This window comes from Miniopterus schreibersii (assembly GCF_964146895.1).
Source record: "Miniopterus schreibersii genome assembly, chromosome: 2".
Classification (NCBI taxonomy): Eukaryota; Metazoa; Chordata; class Mammalia; order Chiroptera; family Miniopteridae; genus Miniopterus; species Miniopterus schreibersii.
This window is the reverse complement of record NC_138102.1, coordinates 56,786,745-56,806,854: the sequence shown is the minus strand read 5'-3', so window position 1 is coordinate 56,806,854 and position 20,110 is coordinate 56,786,745. Positions and strand designations below refer to the sequence as shown.

At 32.9% G+C, this 20,110-nt stretch overlaps 1 protein-coding gene across 1 annotated transcript in view; it reads right to left on the bottom strand.

Moving 5' to 3' along the window:
- KLHL1 (kelch like family member 1) overlaps positions 1-20,110 on the bottom strand; it is a 331,681-nt gene that overhangs the window by 272,051 nt on the left and 39,520 nt on the right. The gene's annotated exons all lie outside the window — the stretch shown is intronic.

Genomic DNA, 20,110 nt, shown 5'->3' with positions numbered 1-20,110 from the left:
ATGTAAGGCTTATCTCAGTTCCCTTCTCTCTGCTTTGAGGTTTTGCATCCCCAAATCCTTGCTGTCCTGGTTTTTGTTTCTGCTCGTGTACTTGTTTATGTTTTTCATTTTAAGTTGAAGGAGTATCTGATTCCAAATCAGTTCTTCAAACATGATAAATTGGAGAGACAGCAGAAAATCCATATAGAACTATTTATCTCATGAGAACTATTTTCTCATCTTAACGCATGAGAAATTTTGAGGTAAACACGAACATTTTAAATTTAAGATTTAACCATCAGACTTTACCAGTATAAACCATTTGAATGATTTAGATGTAAAAGTAAAATGTGTGTTTTCTATACATATTTGTATTACATGCAACCCAAGTAAATTATTTAGGGTGCATACATATATTGAACAAGAAATCTACATCAAAACTTCTCAATAAAGACATGCAACTTATTTTCCTTCTATTTTGTTTAAGCATAACTGCAAAGGTTCACTTTAGTCAGTGCAAGACAAAAACAGATACTCATTACTTTGAGTATAAATAAATTAATGTATAAGTGAATATAGTATCTATGCTTGTTTTATCATAAATTTTATTTGTTTAGTCTACTTTTTTAATGTTTTAGACTTGTCTTTGAGGACAAGCATACTGTTCTTATTGGTTTCAGTAATTCCATCCCAATTCATATTTGTGTAACAAGATTATAGTTACATGAACACCTTTAAGGTTTGTTAGAAAAAATAATGAATTAATTTAAAATTTAAAAATTATATGAATTTGCCTTTTCAGTTATCCATTTTTCCTCTGTTCAAAGGTATATGATATCTTCCTTGTTCTTTTTTATCTTAAATGAATAAAGAATATAATTTTCTCTTTTAAAGGCCCTGTTTTATGTTAGCTCTCCCGATCACATCACATCGGGGCTGTTTCCTGGTGATACTTACTACTGTTAATTTAGCCACAGGTTCTGACCTTTCTTTTTTTTTAAATCCTCACCCAAGGATATTTTTCCCATTGATTTTTACAGAGTGGAAGTGAAGGGGGTAGGGGGTATCGACATATTGATTGGTTGTCTCCTGCATGAACCCTGGTGATTGAACCTGCAACCCAGGTATGTGCCCTTCACTGGGAATGGAACCTGGGACGCTTCAGTCCCCTGGCCGATGCTCTAACTGCTGAGCTAAACCAGCCAGGGAAGTTCTGCCCTTTCTTAATGACAAATCAGTTCCCTCTGAACACAACTCAGTTTTAGTTCATCAGTGATTCCAAGCCTTTACTTACAACTATAAGCATCCACATCCATCACTGATCATTTCTCTTTAGACTGTTGTAGGTAATATACAGAAGGCCCTTGAGAGATACAAATGTTTTCTATATTCCAATATCATATTTTTCTAAGCTTTAGTTAGAGGACTAATTAAAGGACATAGAGACAGACTAAACAAAGCAATAATTATTCATAAAGACTAATTAACCAGCATAAAAAGAGAATGAATGAAATAACAATATTTACCTTGACCAACTGGCACCAAATAATTTGCTAGTTTTCTTTAATAAAAAAGATGAATAAGAAGTACTTGCCCTAAAGTTTACTGTCTGTTGGAAGTATATCAGTAAAAAACATAGAAATGTTTTGTAAAAAAATGTGTGCAGTGCTGAAATATAAGTAAGAACTGAGAAACCAAGAAAGATGCTTGCTGCACAGACTGTATGGCTAAGTGGCTGAGCATTGATCTAGGAACCAAGAGGTCATGGTTCAATTCCCAGTCAGAGCACATGCCTGGGTTTCTGCTTGATCTTCCACAGGGGCACGCAGGAGGCAGCCAATCAATGATGTTTCTCTCTCACGGATATTTCTATCTGTCTATCCTCTACTTTCCTCTTTAAAAATTAATAAAAAACGCATTTTAAAAAAGAAGAAAGATGCTGTGTGTTTATCTCACGAGATTTGGAAAGTTGAGGGTAATGTGAGATAGTTTTGTCATATGTAAATTTTTTGAATCTAATATTCAGAGGTGTATATTAAACACATGGGAATGCCATAGAGAGTTTCACATTAATTAATATGTACAGGGATGTTACAAGTTGTCATTCAGAAGCTGCTACTCAGTCTTTGTCCACACATCTGTTGTGAAAGTCCTTGCCATGGTTGTAATGTTTCATATTTCAATTGTTTAATCGATATATTTACTTAACTGTAAAGTTCACAAGGTAAATGACAATTGCCTACGTTGTATGTGTAATGCTTAAGACACTGTCTAGTAGAATAAAAATATCTTGAATAAATGAATAAATATAATAAATAACTAACTTGGCCACCTGCCATTGGTAGCACCCACAGTCTTGGGTGCTAAAGCTAGGTGGGAGAAACTGACTCTTAAAAATTGTTTCCTTGACATTGTTACCTGGAGTTTTCAGCTCTTCAACTCCTCTAATTACTTACTTTCTTGCAATTAATTTTGAGGTCTAATTTCAGTTCAATAAAAGGCACCACATACTAAGTGTACAGTTTGTCCAATTTTAACTAATGTGTATATGTGTGAAACCACCATTCCAACTTAATCATATTTTATTTCCATCTCACAGAAAGTTTCATTTTACACTTTAGCAGTCAAATTCCTATTGAACCCCTTGATCGAAATAAGACCGATTTCATTTGTATAATCATAGATACCTCTGGTTCTTTATAGGACTTCATATGAACAAGATCATCAAGTTTGTACTCCTTTGTGTCTAGCTCCTTTTGCTTGACATTTTTGAGGTTCATTTTTTTAAAGAAAATTTTTCCTAATAGTATTCTATTGTATAAATATATTATAATTTTTAAAAAGTATTCATTTTCTTATTGGATTATTTCCAGATTTTGACTATTTTGAATAAAGTTGCTAGTTACTTGATTCCTGTTTACATCTCTTGGAATTCTGACCTCAAAATTATCAAATCTATGGTGTCATTGATGTCTCTGAATCTCTGAATATTTTTTTGAATGTGCCTGTATGCAAAGGGAGAAGAAAAAAGTAGTTCATAATTTTTATTCCCAAATAGAGCTGGCACAAAATAAATAAAAATTGTTGATTCTGTGTGCTTCTTTTGTTCTAAAACATATCACAAATTGGCTTGGAGCCCTGTCTGCTCACTTGCTCAGTTTTCAATTCCTGACCCAACTTCAATTCTCCCCACATCAGTTCTTCAATCTGAATATCTCTCTTATTAACACCAATATTTTATGAGAGGCAATGAGGAAAGGAAGGGGAAATAAATATTGATTGCTACATTGTTTGTTGCCTCTCTTCTGACATTTCTTTAAAATTATTAACTCACTTACTATCATTTGAAAACATATCTAAAGCCTGAGACAGGATTTTCTGTGACCAACAGAGCACAAGATGTTTCTTAACTTTAAGAGATTTATATATTAGCAATATAGGTATTATTAAACACCTTAAGCACAGCTGTTATTTTTTTGCAGTTAGCAAAGTACATTTAGAAAAATAAACCATGGTTTAGAAAGATGGAGAGGGTGGCCTGATGCTGACCTGATACTCTAATGCTATTTATTGACTACAAGACCAGAGCTATCAAGGAACAATGATACCTGAATTCAGGGTTCCTTTGTGTTTATAGAAAAATTATTATATTTCCTAAGGCTGCAGATATTGGTCAAGGAAAAATTTAATACTACTCAAGTTCCTAAAATTTTGTTATACTTTTTTTTTAAATGCAGGAGTTTATATGTTTGTATGATTCAGGCCAAGCATCTTGTTTATAAGAGATGGCCTAGGACATTCCCATCTCTAGCTTCATGGTCAAATCTCTCTAGACTGTGGCATGCTAGCCAATGCTTCCTACACCTTGAGCCATTTTAGGGAGAGGCTATCGATTGAGAAGATGTGGGAAGCAGTTAAGAGTGAAAGGTTGAATGCTGAAGTGCTTGCCTGTTCTTACCACAATTGGTATCAAGAAAGCAGCTATTCTTTTTTTTTATTATTTTACTTTTTATTGAGGTAAAGTTGGTATGTGACATTATATAAGTTTTGAGTGTACAACATTGTAGTTTGACATCTGTATACACTACAAAGTGAAAAAAACAGCCTTTTTTAAAAAAATCACTCTTCATTAACACTGAGAAAGAAATACACCTTGTAGCATCAATTACTGTTTAAAATATATTTTTTAAGAAGGTTGGGATACTTTAGGAAATATAACATTTTTATTTGGATTTTATATTTAAATCTATGTGTTTTGGGGAAAATAAACTGTGCAAAGGGGAGTGTTATAAACTTATTATAACCAGAACTTTTTCAGATTGACTTTGATGCCAGAAGCCTGCGCCTTTGTTCAATGACACCTGAGTATCAGTTGACGTAAGGGTTTAGCAGGTGGATCAGACAGATGGTAGTCAGAATTCCCAGGTTTACCACTAACATGCACTGCTTCATCAAAACCAAGATAAAGCAAAAAATATTTAAAAGAGAAGGCTAAGCATAAATCAACTCTTATTATGGAGAATAGTGAGCTAAATTTTGCATTCCACAGTGATTTTCTAGGGGAAATTAAAGGATTAACTAAAGACACTGATAAATATTTCTATCAATTTGCTCAGACAAAAATGTTTTTTAAACTACAGACTATAGCATAATTATTCAAAATAAACAGTAATTAACTGAACTAAATCAAGCAACACAAGGGTTTGCAAATTTGCCCTGTGGTTTACCAGCTGTGCTCTTTACTGCCTGCACTGTGAATTTACACTCAAGCTTTGAGTTCTCAAGAGGTGGTAGAAAATTGAAGCACATTTAGACTCAAATTAAGTAAGGGCAAAATTACTAATTTGTTCAGTCCAAATCACCTGACAATGGGAGATTTACCTAAAAAAGAATCTTTATGAAGCAAGTTAACAGGCCTTTGTTGGGCACCAATTATGTGCCAGGAATTATGTCTGAAACGTGAGGATATTGATTTATAGAAGACAAGATTTAAATAGAATAAAAAACAGAGGCATGATGAAAAAAATTGATAATTTAACTGCAGGTTACTGACTTAGTAAATATCTTGTCAAATGCTTTTTCTGCATCTATCGCTATAATCACATATTTTTATTCTTTACTTTGCTAAAGTGGTATATTGCATTGATCATAAAACAGAAAGCAACAAATGAACAAACAAGACAAAAAAACACAAAAACCACCTGATAAACACAGAAGACAGTCTGGTAGAAGGAAGAAATGATGTGGTGGAGTAGTAGAGGGGATAGGGGATCAAATACATGGAGAAGGAAGGATATTTGACTTTGTAGTAAACACACAACTCAATATACAGATGATGTATTTTATAATTGTACACTTGAAACCTATATAATTATATTAACCAATGTCACCACCATAAATTTAATAAAATCATACTAACCTAACCCTGCCTGGGAAGTTTAGTAGACTACATCATTCTCCAGATATGCCAAGGTTGCAGGTTCAATCTCAGGTCAAGACACATACTAGAATCCACCAATAAATGCATAAATAAGTGGAACAACAAATTGATGTTTCTCTCTCTCTCTCTTCCTCCCCCCTTCCTCTCTTTCTAAAATAAATAAAAAAATTTTTTTTAAAAACATACTAATCTATCTACCTACATTTTCCCTTGTTCAGATTCATATTTTCTTTGTGATTTCAAAAGCATAGTTTTTAGTTTTGTTTTTAAATTATAAAATAATATTAACAAGCATTTTCTAGGCACTCAACAGGGCATTGAAGATTAGAATTAAGAAAACAAAATCACCGCTGGCATGGCTCAGCAGTTGAGTGTTAACCTAGGATCTAGGAGATCGTGGTTCAGTTCCTGGTCAGGGCAAATACCCAGGTTGCCGGCTCGATTCCCAGTCGAGGGCATGCAGGAGGCAGCCGATCAATGATTCTCTCCTCATTGATGTTTCTCTCTCTCCCCCTCTCCTTTCCTCTCTCTGAAATCAATAAAGATATATTTTTAAAAAAAGAAAGAAAGAAAACAGTCTCTGCCCTCATGGTTGTCACAGTCTAGATTTCTTAAGAGGGAGTCTATAATCTGGCTCAGTTGGATAAAGCTGTCCTGGCATAATCATCCAAACAGTGACAGAACAAGTATTCAAAACCCATATAAAAAGCACACTAATGAAACCTGAGAAAACATGTCCAAGCATTTTCATATTATACTTTAGATAGAAAATAGTAATATGTAAAAGGCACCCTCTATTCAGTGTTTATCCTATGTAATACATTGACATTTAATTTTCAAAGCACTTGGTAACTATCATTTCTCCTATTCTTATATTACTTTTATTTTAATTTACACTAAATAGTTGCCCAGGGACATTAAGCCTGTCTGGGGAGCTTGTGAGGAATGAAGGATAAGCTGCCATTCAGATCACTAGCAGCCCATGCTGTGGTCCAAATATGGGCAGATCATTCAAATGAAATTCCTTCCTAAGGGATGGGAAAAAAACAAACAAACACGCAGTGCTAAGGCAAGGACCAAAGATGATGGACTCCTACACAAAAAGTCTTGGTGAGGCTGTAGACACCACTGCTCTTGGAAAGAAATATGAAAATAGTAGGACTTTCCAAGAACTGTGGATCCAGAATTGTCATTAGAGCCAGTGAGAGCTGCCATTCTCCATCATTACTTCCACCATAGCCATTGTCATCCTCAGGTAACATGTCCAACCAGTGCAGCAAATTTTACTCAAAACTAGAATAAGGTGCAGAAGAAAGGGAAAGAAATACAATTGAAGTCTAGTAAGAAAGAAGACTCCAGAAACACTGAGAGCCTGCACAAGGACTAGTGCAGATCCACCAACTTTCTGGAACATTCAGACCACCTCAGACACATTGATAACACTACCTACCTACCTTTATGGGAAAGTGGGTGATAGGGTTAAATACTCTGTTATCTCCAAAGGCTATTTTTAATGTAAATAAAAATGCTTTGGTTTGTTTTCCTAAAGATCAGTCCAGTGTATGTGCAGATACCCACTTATCATATGAAAATCAAGCAACTTTAAATTAATTTTAATTTTTTTGAGATATAGATCTAACTTTATTTTTTTCCTCCAGATGGCTTTTACATGTTGTTTGTTTCATTCTATTTTTAATTGTCAGCTGTTCAAAGGAGTAATGGACAAATAAAATTGTAAGATATTTAAATTGTACATTGCAGTGATGTGATATACACATACATTCGAAAGGATTCTCCAAGTCTAGTTAATTAACACATCTATCACCTTCCATATTTATCTTTTATGTTTTGTGAGAACATTTAAATTTTACTTTCTTAATACATTTCAAATATAAAATATAGTGTTTTTAGCTGTAGTCACCATGGTTTACATTAGATCCTCAGACCCCATTCATCTTATGGTTGAAAGTTTATCTCGTTTTATCAATTTCTTCCTATTTCCCCCATCCTCTAGCTCCTGGAACCATTTTCAACTCTATTTCTGTGAGTTTGACTCTTTTTTTAAGATTCCACATTATAAGTGACACATGCAGCATTTGCTTTCTCTCTCTGGCTTATTTCACTAAGTATTAATTTTAACTATTGTCATTGATACTTTCTTAGTTATGATTTATGAGAATTATATGTCTTTCTATGTATTTTTTCAAGTAATATTAGAATTTGTTTTAAAAGTAGCATAAACTTGTATCAACTCAAACTTAATATAATGCATCAAGTATAAATATGTTTTGCATATGCTTTGTATTTACAAACTCTGATTCTGTAGGAGTTTTACTTTCAACAGAATACTCTGCTCTTTTCAAACTTTCCTTTGGTCATGTTGAACCATATGATGTTCACTCAGGCCTTGACCATTGGACCTTCCAAATGGTATAAGTGAAAATAATCTGTTGGTTTTTTCCATTTTATTTACAATGACATAAATCAACAGCTTATGATTATTTTATTAAGATCATTAAGGTCTTTTGGAAGCAAGGTTTATTGTACTGAATGTAAATTGTTTTAATTTTTTTTTTAATTTGTAAAGTGGCATATACAATTTGAGTTTTAGAATGCAAGTTAGTCTCACAAGTAACACCTCACCTACAAGGAACCTCCAATAGTGTATTTGGGGTCATTACCTGAAGTAGGTATGCATATGCTCTAGTGTGTAACAACGTGACTATTTTGTGAGTGGAAATAGAAATGATGTGTCTGCTTATCTATAAAAGAACTAACTAGTTTATGGCTTTATGTACATTCTGATATAAAAGTTTGATAATAAATTCATGTAAATACTTGAATAGATTTATTTGTTTTCTAATACTCTAAGTTTTATTTTTTTTCTGAATAAAAATAACCAAGTTTCAGTTCAAACTATTAGGAACTTAGCTTGAGAGTTAAATGTTCTAGAGACCCAGTCGTAGAGGAGGTTCATGTTTTTTTGAGTTTTAACTCCAGGAGCCCTACTAGATGTTGAAGATCTGAGAAAAAATCCTGTGTTCCTTCCAGCAGGGCAAGGGGGGGGGGGGGGGAGTGATTCTTCTGAAATATCCTCAAAGCTCTGTTTTGTCTTTTTAACAAGGTCTGACCTCAAGGAAAACTATTCAACTATTGTATGAGAATCTAACATACTGGGATTTTATCAAAACAGGAAAGCAGATACCCAACTCAGGCTCACTAAAAGACAGACCTAGTCATAGGACTACAGAGTGCTTCTACAACCCCACAGTGCACTACCGCATCAATAATGTTACTATATCATGAAAGGGAATTATAGTGAAAAGAACTTCAAAAACTTAGATGCCTTTTAAAGAGTATCTAGGGATGACCAAAGAATATAGAAGTGACTAAAGCAGGGCATCAGAGAAAATATTAGTGCCTGACACCACAGCTTCAGCAAGCAGTAAACACAGCTTAACTTCTAGCCAGACAACCATAAAACCTCATTTCCTTTTACTTGATACTTGTATGGCTTTCAAAAAAAATTGCAAGGCATGCTAAAAGGGCAATAAAGGTAGTCTCGAAGTCAATAACTAAAATATTTTTTTAAATAAAGGATAATTGATATGCTGAAAAAGGAGAGAAAATTGAATCATAAAAGATTCTCAATTAAAACTAAAGAAGGTAGGGAAAATAAAAGAGAAAAAAGAATAATGTCAACAAATAGAAAACAGTATATAGTCAATTTAAACGAAACTATTAATAAGATCTTTAAATATAAATTGTCTAAATAAAACAATTGGAATAGAGAGACTCTCAGAGTAGGAAAAAAATAAGACCCATTTATACAGTGTCTACAAAAAATAGCTACTTTAAAAATGTACCTAGGAATAAATTTAACCAAGAATGTGAAAGACCTGTACTCGAAAAAATTATAAAACACTGAAGAAAGCAATTGAAGAATATACAAATAAGTGGAAGCACATGCTGTGTTCATAAGATAGAAATAATTAACATCAGTAAAATTTCCATACTACCAAAAGCAATCTATAGATTCAACACAATTCTTATCAAGATACCAGCAGTGTTATTTCACTGAACTAGAGCAAATATTCCAAAAAATTATATGGAACCACAAAAGACCCCAAATAGCCTCAGTAATCTTGAGAAAGAACAAAGTTAGAGGAATTATGCTACGTGATATAGAACTATACTACCAGGCCACTGTAATCAAAACAGCATGGTACTGAGATATAAAAGCATACATATAGATCAATGGAACAGCCCAGAAACAAACCCATGCCTTTATGATTAATTAATATTTGACAAAGGAGGCAAAAATATACAATGGGGTAAAGACAGTCTATTTAATAAATGGTGTTTGGAAAATTGGAGAGATACATGCAAATAAAAAAAAGAAACAAAAACACCTCTTTACAACATACAAGAAAATAAGTTCAAAATGGATTAAAGACTTGAATGTTAGACTTGAAACCATAAAAATCCTAGAAGGAAACATAGTTAGTAAAATCTTGGACATTTCTCACAGCAATATTTTCTTTGATATATCTCCTTGGGCTAGGAAAACACACAAACCAAAAAACACAAATGGGGCTACATCAAACTTAAAAATTTTTCACAGCAAAGGAAACCATCAACAAAATGAAAAAACAGGCCAATGAATGAAAGAAGATATTTTCCAATGATACATCTGATAAGGGGTTAATACCCAAATTTATAAAGAACTTATACAACTCAACATCAAAAAAAAAAAAAAAAAAAAAGAGGGAAGAGGGATTGGTGGGCTGGGTGAAAAAGATGAAGGGATTAAACAAGCAAACAAGTAAAAAAAAATCATAGACACAGAAAACAGTTTGGTGATTACCAAAGGGAAAGGATGGGGGGAGGTAGATGAGCCTAAAAGGGAGATAAATGGTGATGGAAGACTTGACTTTGGGTGGTGAACACAGAATACAATATACAGATGATATATTATAGAACTGTATACCTGAGTTCTATATAATTTTATTAACCAATATCACCCCAATAAATTTTTTAAAGAGATGTAGTTGAACTAAATGAGACCATGCATCATCTAGATCTAACTGACATTTATGAAACATTTCATCAAACAACAAACAAATATACATTCTTCTCATGCTTACATGGAACATTCACCAAGACAGATGAGATTCTGGGCCATAAAACTCATCTTGACAAGTTAAAACACACACACACACGCACACACACGTACAAAGTATGCTTACAGACCACAGTAGAATTAAACAAAAAATCAATAACAGAGCTGGAAAATTCCAAAATACTTGGCAATTTTTGAAACTTCTCAATGATATACAAATAAATAATAAGTTTCCAGAGAAATTTAAAAATATTTTGAACTCAAAGAAAATGAAAACACAACCTATCAAGATATGTTGCATGCATGAAAAACAATAAAGTGAAATTAAGAGAATTGTAAGGATATACTAAAAGAGGTGATGCAAAATCAATAATCTATACTTCTACCCTCAGAAACTAGGAAAATATGAGCAAATTAAATCCAAAATAAGAAGAAAAGAAATAAATATCAGAACAAAAATCACTATAATTGAAACGAAGAAAGTAATAGAGAAAATCAAAGAAATCAAAACCTGATTTTCCAAAAAGATTGATAATATTGATAAACACCTAGCCAAGCTAACCAAGAAAGAAAGATATAAATTATTAATATCAAAAACAAAAGAAGAACCATCACTACTACAATTATAGACATTTACAGACTAATTAAGGAATATAATGAACAACTGTATGCTTCACAAGTTTGGTAATTTTGAGATTAAAAAAATCATATAGTCATATCAATAGATGCAAAAAGAGCACTTGACAAAATACAACACCCATTTACCATAAAAACTGTCAACAAACTAGGAAAGGGGGAGAACTAAACTTGATAAAAACATTTACCAAAAACTACAGCTAACATTCTACTTATAATGACCAGAAACTAGGTGTCCCCACTTAAGATAAGAAATGAAGTATGTGGCCTTTCACCACACCTATTCAACATCCTACTTGAAGTTCTACTTAATACAATAGGACAAGAAACACAATAAAAGGTATAAATATTGGTAAGGAAGTAATAAAAACCATTTGTTTTTGTTTGTTTGTTTTGCAGATAACATACATAATTGGATATGTAGAAAATACCCAGAAGACCAACAAACAATTCCTAGAAATAGTAAGCAATTTATATTTATATACATGCATATATATATATATATATATATAGCAAAGGGGCTGTTATACAACATTAATAAACAAAAGTCAATTTTCTTTCTATATAACAGCAAAAAACAATTGGAATTTGAAATTTTAAATATATATATTTCAGAAAGTGGGAGAGGGAGAGAGAGATAGAAACAATGATGAGAGCCCGGCCGGGCGTGGCTCAGCGGTTGAGCGTCGACCAGGGATCCAGGTGATCCGGTTCGATTCCAGGTCAGGGCACATGCCCAGGTTGTGGGCTCGATCAATGACTCTCTCATCATTGATGTTTCTGTCTCTCTCTCTCCCTCTCCTTTCCTCTCTCTGAAATCAATAAAGATATATTAAAAAAAAAAAATTAAAGAAAAAAAGAAAAAAGAAACAATGATGAGAGAGTCATTGATCAGCTGCCTCCTGCACGCCCCTACTGGGATAGAGCCAAAAACCTGGGTATGTGCCCTGACCGGGAATTGAACTGTAACCCATTGTTTCATAGGTCAACACTTAACCACTGAGCCACACCAGCTGGGCTGGAATTTTAAATTTATTCTTTAATTTATTTTCTCTTCTGTTACTATGTTTTGAAATTTATCTTTACTGTTGAAAATATTATAGATGTTCCCTTTTTTCCCCCTTTTTTCCACATACCCCCAGGGCTTCACCACACTATTGCCCGTGTTCATGGGTTATGCATATATGCATATATGTTCTTCAGTTAATCTCTCCCCAATCTCCCCACCACCCCCATCTTCCCTCTGGGATTCATCAGTTTGTTCCATCCTTCTATGTCTCTGGATCTATTCTGTTTATCAGTTTGTTTTGTTCATTAGGTTCCACATATGAGTGAGATCATGTGATACTTGTTTTTCCCTGTCTGGCTTATTTAAATTAGCTCGATACTTTCCAGGTCCCTCCATGCTGTTTCAATGGGTAAGAGATCCTTTATTTTTTACAGCACATAGTATTCCATGAAGATATATGACAGCTTTTTTATCCACTCATCTACTGATGGGCACCTAGGCTGTTTCCAAATCTTAGCTATTGTAAATTGCACTGCTATGAACAGAAGGGTGCATAAATCCTTTTTGACTGGTGTTTCAGATTTCTAGGACCTATTGAATTTGAAATTTAAAACATATTACCATTTATATTAGCATCAAAAAATAAAGTACTTAGGTAAATATCTAACAAAATATATATGAATCTATATGAGGAAAATTACAAAACTCTGATATAAATAACAAAGCTCTAAATAAGTGGAGAAATATTCTATATCCATGTATAGAAAGATTTAATATGAAAATTTCAGTTCTTCCTCACTTGGTCTATAGATTCAATGAATTCACAATCAGAATTTCAGCAAGTTGCTTTGTGGAAAATGACAAGCTAACTCTAAATTTTATATAAAAGTGGAAGACCCAGAATAGTCAATGCACTGATTAAGAAGAGTAAAGTCAGAGCACTGACACTACCTATTTCGTGATCTACTATAAAGCTATAGTAATCAAGAAAGTAAAGTGTGGTTTTGGTGAAAGAATAGACATGTAGATAAATGAAACAACAGAGTCCAGAAAAAGACCCACACAGATATAGTCAACGCATCTTTCACAAAGGAGCAAAGGCAATAAAAATGGAGAGAATAACCTTTTCAAAAAGTGGTGCTGAAACTATTGGACAGGCACATGCAAAAAGTGTATTTAAATATTGAGCTTACACTTTCACAAAAAATCAAAATGCATCGTACATCTAAAGAAAAATATGAAACTGCAAAACTTATAGAAGATAACAGAGAAGAAAACCTACATGACCTCAGGACACCACAAAAAGACTAATCCATGAAGAAGAAAAAAAAGGATAACTTGTATTATATTAACATTAAACACTTCTACTCTGCAAGAGATTCTCTGTAAACTCAAAAGACAAGCCACAAACTTAGAGAAAAGTTTTGTATAATACATATCTAATAAAAGAATTGTATTCAAAATATGCAAGAACTCTCAAAATTCAGCAAAATTCAACAAGAAAAATTAATGTAGGCAAAAGATTTAAATAATTGATTTGCCAAAGAAAGATGCACAGATGGCATATAAGCATAAAAGATGTTCAATATCATATATCATTTAAAAATTGCAAATTAAAATAACAATAATATACCATTATACAACTACTGGAATTGTCAAAATCCAAAATACTGACAACAGTGAATGTTGGTAAAGACATGGACCAAGAGGTATCATCATTCACTGTTGTGTGGGAATGCAAAGTAGTGCAGTCACTTTGGAAGACAGTTCAACAGTTTCTTTAAAGGCTACACGTATTCTTACCATATGATACAGCAATTATGTTCTCAGATATTTACCAAATGTATTGAAAACCAAAGTGCATACAAAAATCTGAATGTTTATAGCAGCTTTATTCCTAATTGTCCCAAATTGGAAGCAACCAAGATGTTTTCCAATTGGTTACTAGATAAACAAACAGTGACACGTCCCTCATAAAATAAAATATTATTTGGTGATAAAAATGAGTTGTCAAGTCATGGGACATGGAAGAAACTTCAGTACCTATTGCTAAGTGAATGAAGCCAATATGCAAAGACTTTTGTAAGATTCCAGCTATATGACATTCTGTAAAAGGCAGAATTGTAGAGACTATAAAAAAAGCAATTTTTAAGGGTTTGTTGAAGGTAATAAATATGTAGAGCACAGGATGTTTTTAGAGCAGTGAAATTATTTTGTATGGAATGGTGAGTACGTGATTTTATGCATTTGGCAAAATCCGTAGAATGACACAACACAAAGAAGGTACCCTAGTGTAGACAATGGACTTTGGTTAAAAACAACGTATCAATATTGGTTCATCAATTGTACTAAATGTGCCACACTGATGCAAGATATTAATATAGTGAAAACTGCTCAATTTTTCTGTAAACTTAAACTGCTCTTAAAATAAATGATATCATTTAAAATATATATATTAATCTAAAAATATTAAGAATGACATTATGTGTACAAAAAGTTAAGGAAGAATAATATGAAATAGAAGCCATGTAAAAACCTCTGAGTATGTGCTGTGCCCTTTCTGTGATATTTACCTTGTTAGGTTTTGTGCTTTTTCTTTCCCAAAGACTTTTTCCTCATTATATAAAAGGTCAAGTAGAATTCAGTCCATATTTATTATTCTTTCACAAATTCTCTACTGGAAAAGATTTTATTAACCTGTTCTTTACAGGTGCCCTTCCAGAGGGCCATTCTTTACCTCACAGAGTCTCTGCTCCTGCTCAGCCAGATTCAAGGTGAGACAGGGAGAATTTACAGAGCAGGCATTGCTCAGCTTCTCTATGTCTGCCTAAAATGCTCTAATAAAGTAAGTTAACTCAATCTGAATAAAGAATAAAAAAATTATGCTACAGAAGATTCTTAGACCACTTAAGCACCAGCCAACAATCTTTTTACTACAACATTCACAGTGAGGAAGGTAAATTCAATTTCATCTGCTTATATTTAAAAGGTCATATTAAATAGGCTCTTCACATACAAAAAAAGTATTTAGGATTAGCCAATTAATAATGTTCAAAGAGTTATTTAAATAGCCCATTAGGTTTTTAATGACAAATGTAATCACAGAAAACTTTTGTTTTTATAACTTCCAATTTTTCTCTCTAAATACTAATAAAAATGTGACAACAAAAATGCAAACTCAGGGTTATTTGAAGGTCAGAGAGCTTAGTGAAGGATATTGGTTTTGCAGTCATACAGCTTTCTAGAACTCTAGAAAGCCACTAATGAGATCTGGGACCTTGTAAAGGTCAATTAACATTTGAGAGCCTTAGCCTCCTTGAATTCTCATATATGAAATAAGAATGGTGACTATAGCTAATTGAGAGCACTGACAGCTCTACTGTTTTTTTGATGTCAACATTATTTTCAATGCAATGGCAAAAACACATTTATAAAATTTTAAATGCATTTCACCTGGAATTATTCCACCAAAATAGATACATAAGTATACAAATAAGTAAAAATATACTTTATTAAATATATATAAAAAAATGGAATGTATTTATGTTGAAATTAATAAATTTAAACAACCAATTTTCTAAAATGATCTATCTCAAAATATGCAAATTTGTTTTCTCATTAGCATCAAATTATTAGATCTTCCTTTTGGCAAACTGCACAGTCTGATGGCCAGCAAAGGAATGGACCAGTTTTAACATATTCAACCCAAGTAATTAATGACAAAATGCTCTCGAGTATTTGATAGAAATACAAACTATCAACATGTCAAACATATTGCAGTTGATATACACTCTTCAAGTCTTCCTATAATGTAGACTTGAACCAAGACAGAGTCAATAATTTCAGTAATTTGTTCCATATCAGTGGTATTCAGACCTAGTTGACCCAAAGATCACTTATAAGCTTCTTAACAATTCCTATTCCAAGAGTTTGTACCACATTCGTTGAATCAAAATTTCCCAGAGACTTATCAATGTCTATTGTTCAAAGCCTCTCAGGTAATTCTCTTGTACACTAAAGATTATAATCAGTGGCATATATGCTATGGTGGATACCTAATGAAATACCAATACACACAACTTTCTCTGTTCATGATGCCTCTGTAATCTGTGCTATTAGACTTAACTTTTCATCATGTCTGAAAAAATGCTTCTCTTTTTTAATGTCCATCTAGGGTAGGGTTTTTATTAGTTTCATCACTGTCAGAAGAGCAAATAAATATATTTTAAGAAGACTTACATACTTTATAGTCTTAACATTTTCAACAGGGGAATAATAATAATAGCAAATATTTATATAATGTTTGTAATGTGCCACATGCTGTTCTAAATGTTTTAAGAATATTAACTCTAGCCCGGCCAGGCATGGCTCAGCAGTTGAGCATTAACCTAGGATCTATCACAGTTTGATTCCAGGTCAGGACACATGAATGAGAAAAAGAAGCCTAGAGAAGCTAAGTAATCTGTCCATGGTCACACTTCTGGATAAGTGTTAGAGTTAGGATTTGAACTCAAGTTATTGCTTTCTTAATCCATACTTTATATAGTTAATTTATTTCCCTTTTTTAGAATGTTTTTCAAAGGTTCTTTATCAGATCTTCAGTGCAGGTTCACACCAGGACATGATAGTGTGTTTCATAGTTTTTGATAGCTCTTGATTCAGTTTCTGGTTCAGTAGGTGAAAGAGGGATTTGTGAACAGGTACCAAGATGTGTCTTCTTGTGGCAGTTCACTGCCACTAGTACAGCATGCTGTTCATTAATGAACATGCAGCCTGGTATGAGAGTCTGGCAGAGTCTGAAAGGGTGCAGGTTGGCCCGGGTCTCACATTCCCTTTGTATGTCTGCTTATTGCTTTGTGAGTACTGTCTTATTGGACCAGGGAATAAATCTGAAGAGTGTGCCAACATTGCTTGGCTCTTATTTCAGACACCTGTCAACACTTGGCAAAGGCTCAGAGAGTGCAGCCGTTAAGTGACCACAGGGTCATTTATACTTATCAAAAGGAAATGATAAAGGCAGAAAGAAGTATGATAATTGGAGAAAATAGCTTTAAAATTAAATCATTTGCAACAAATTTTTTTTTAAAGTCATTCTGTATCCACTAGGTAAACCTAGAATTTAATATTGGCTCTTTACTTTGCTATATCTCCTCTTCTAGCTAGAACACCTGGTCACATTAGTTTTAGAAATATGGTGACAGACTGATCTACTGGCCAGCCACAATTGTGTTACAATTTATTTTTTATTAACAATTTTATTTATTTATTTTCTTTTGTTCTCATACATATCAACACACTTATATTTCAAATACATGCATATAAAAATTCTAAGTGCTCTTTACGTTTTAGGGTGATCTTTTTCCTACCTTGCTTTCTTCTTTCCTTCCTACTCAATAGCACCTTATGCACATCCCTCTAATCTTCCAGTATAGTGCTGATTCATTGTGTCCGTGGCTCCACGATACTTTAATAGTGTTGTGCCACTTATACTTTTGATCGTCTTTTATATTTTTATGAAAATTGCTACTGTACCATTGCAACAAAAATATTTTGACAGGCTAATTTAAAACTGTGATTCTAACCAAGAAAGACTTTATGACCCAAAGGACATTGAGCAATGTCTAAATATACTTTAGGTTGCCACAGTTAGAAGGGGTGGGTGGAGGTCAGGGATGTTCCAAATATCCTACAATGCACAGGCAGACCCCCACCATAAACAATGATCTGGTCAGAATGTCCGTCATGCCAAGATTGCAAAACTCTAAGTTAAAGAATATCTGTAATTTTAATATTTTAATATTAAAATTAACTTTAATATTTAGAGCTGTCTTCAGAATGTTTCCCTAATGTAACACTTCATAATTCTACCAAAAAAAATTAAAGAATATTCCTTTTGTTTTCTGTTTAAAAGTTCCAACCTCAATCTAGGTGACAGTCTTTTAAGTTTCTTGCCAGGTTGATGGGTGTGAATGAGACTCATTCTTATCATAAACTATTACTGAATTTGAGCAAACCTGTTAAATTTGATCATCATTTAAATGTATTTATTATTATTATATGCCCATATATAACATGCCCTACAGTTACCAGCATTTCAAATGATTTTTACAGGTAACTATTTTTACTTGCTTTTTGGTGAGATATTTTGGGTCATTAAAATGTTTGATATTTCGCTTAGCTAAATGTGCCTATCTTCTTACTTCTGAGTTTTGCCTTAATAATATATTGCCCACTTGTAGATTTTTTTCTTTTAATAATGGCAGTGTAATTCATACCCCAATATAAAATATAAAACATTTCTATTACCCAAAATAGTTCCTTGACAAATAATTTTTCCCACACTCTGGCTTATATATTCATTTCTTAATAGCATCTTTTCATTAACAGATATTTTCAGTGTTGATGAAATCCAATTCATGACTATTCTAATTTAATTTTTTAATTCCTGTGTAAAAAATATTTGCCTGCATTTATTGTTATAAAATATATTACTACATTTTCATTTGGAAGATTTATGGTTCTGGCTTTTACAGTTAGGTCTGTGATACATATAAAATTAGTTTTTGGATATGGATTATGATAGAAGTTGTGTTTCAGTTTTCTCTCTGTAAGTTTTTGATGTTCTAAGTATAATTTGCTTTTAAAAAACATGAAAAACATCTTTTCTTTCCTTATTGAACCGACTTTGAACCTTGATTAAATATTGATTGACCTTAAATGTGTGATTGTGTGATGGTCTATTTTAGGATTCTCTATTCTATTGATCTTTTAGCTCTATTCTGTACGTTAACACCATACTGTCCTGATTACTATAGTTTTATGCTAAGCCTTGAAATCAGAAAGTGTAGGTCTTGAAACTGTTCATTTTCAAATTTTTTAATGGTTATTCTAGATTCTTTACATTTTCACACAGATTTTAAAAAAATATATCTTTATTGATTTCAGAACGAGGAAGGGAGAGGGAGAGAGAAATAGAAACATCAATGATGAGAGAGTCATCACCGATAGGCTGGCTCCTGCATGCCCACAACCCGGGCACGCGACCTGACTGGGAATCGAACCTCAGTCTCCTGGATCCTAGGTTGATGCTCAACCACTGAGGCACTCCTGGCCGGGCTCCACACAGATTTTAAAATCATTTGTCTATTTTGTCAATAAAACTATCTGACATTTTGATTCCAACCGCATAAAATCTATAGATGTTTTAAAAGAAACATTCTAGCTACAGTAAGTCTTCTATCAACACTTTTATATGTTTCATTGTGGATGACTCACAGTTTTCACCTGATTTATTCCTAGATAGTTGATCATTTTTGATGTCATTATAAGTTATTTTGTTTTTAAAATTCACTTTCAGATTGTTTGCTACTATTATGTAGAACTATAATTGCTTTTTAAATTGATTTTTTTTAAATACGATTTTGTTAAATTGATAAATGTTCAACCAATTTAAAAGATTGTTGTCTGGTTTTAATATTATATTTAGAAATTTAGCACCCATATATTCTCTTAATTCAATCATTGCATTTAGAGACTTCCTTTTTCAGAAATATTTCAAAGTACATATAATGAAAAATAATTATTTTTGTGGAAATTCTGGACATTTTGTCAAAATTATATCAAGTATCATTTAAAATGCACCTTAAAGCCAACAAGAATGTATAGGAGGTTTAGTTGACCAGTTTCTTCCAGTTTGCTAGGTATTTCCCAGATTTAAAACTGTGTGTCCCATACTCTGGGGACTACTTTTGATCTGGGTAACTGATAACTGGCACAGTTGGTACATTACTTTGCTATTACTGTATAACACATCACCACAAATTTAACAACTTAAAACTATAAACACATTTATTATATCTCCATTTGCTTGGGTCAAGATGAAAGACTCCCATAGTGAAGTTATCTGGTCTGCTTTTTCATTTGG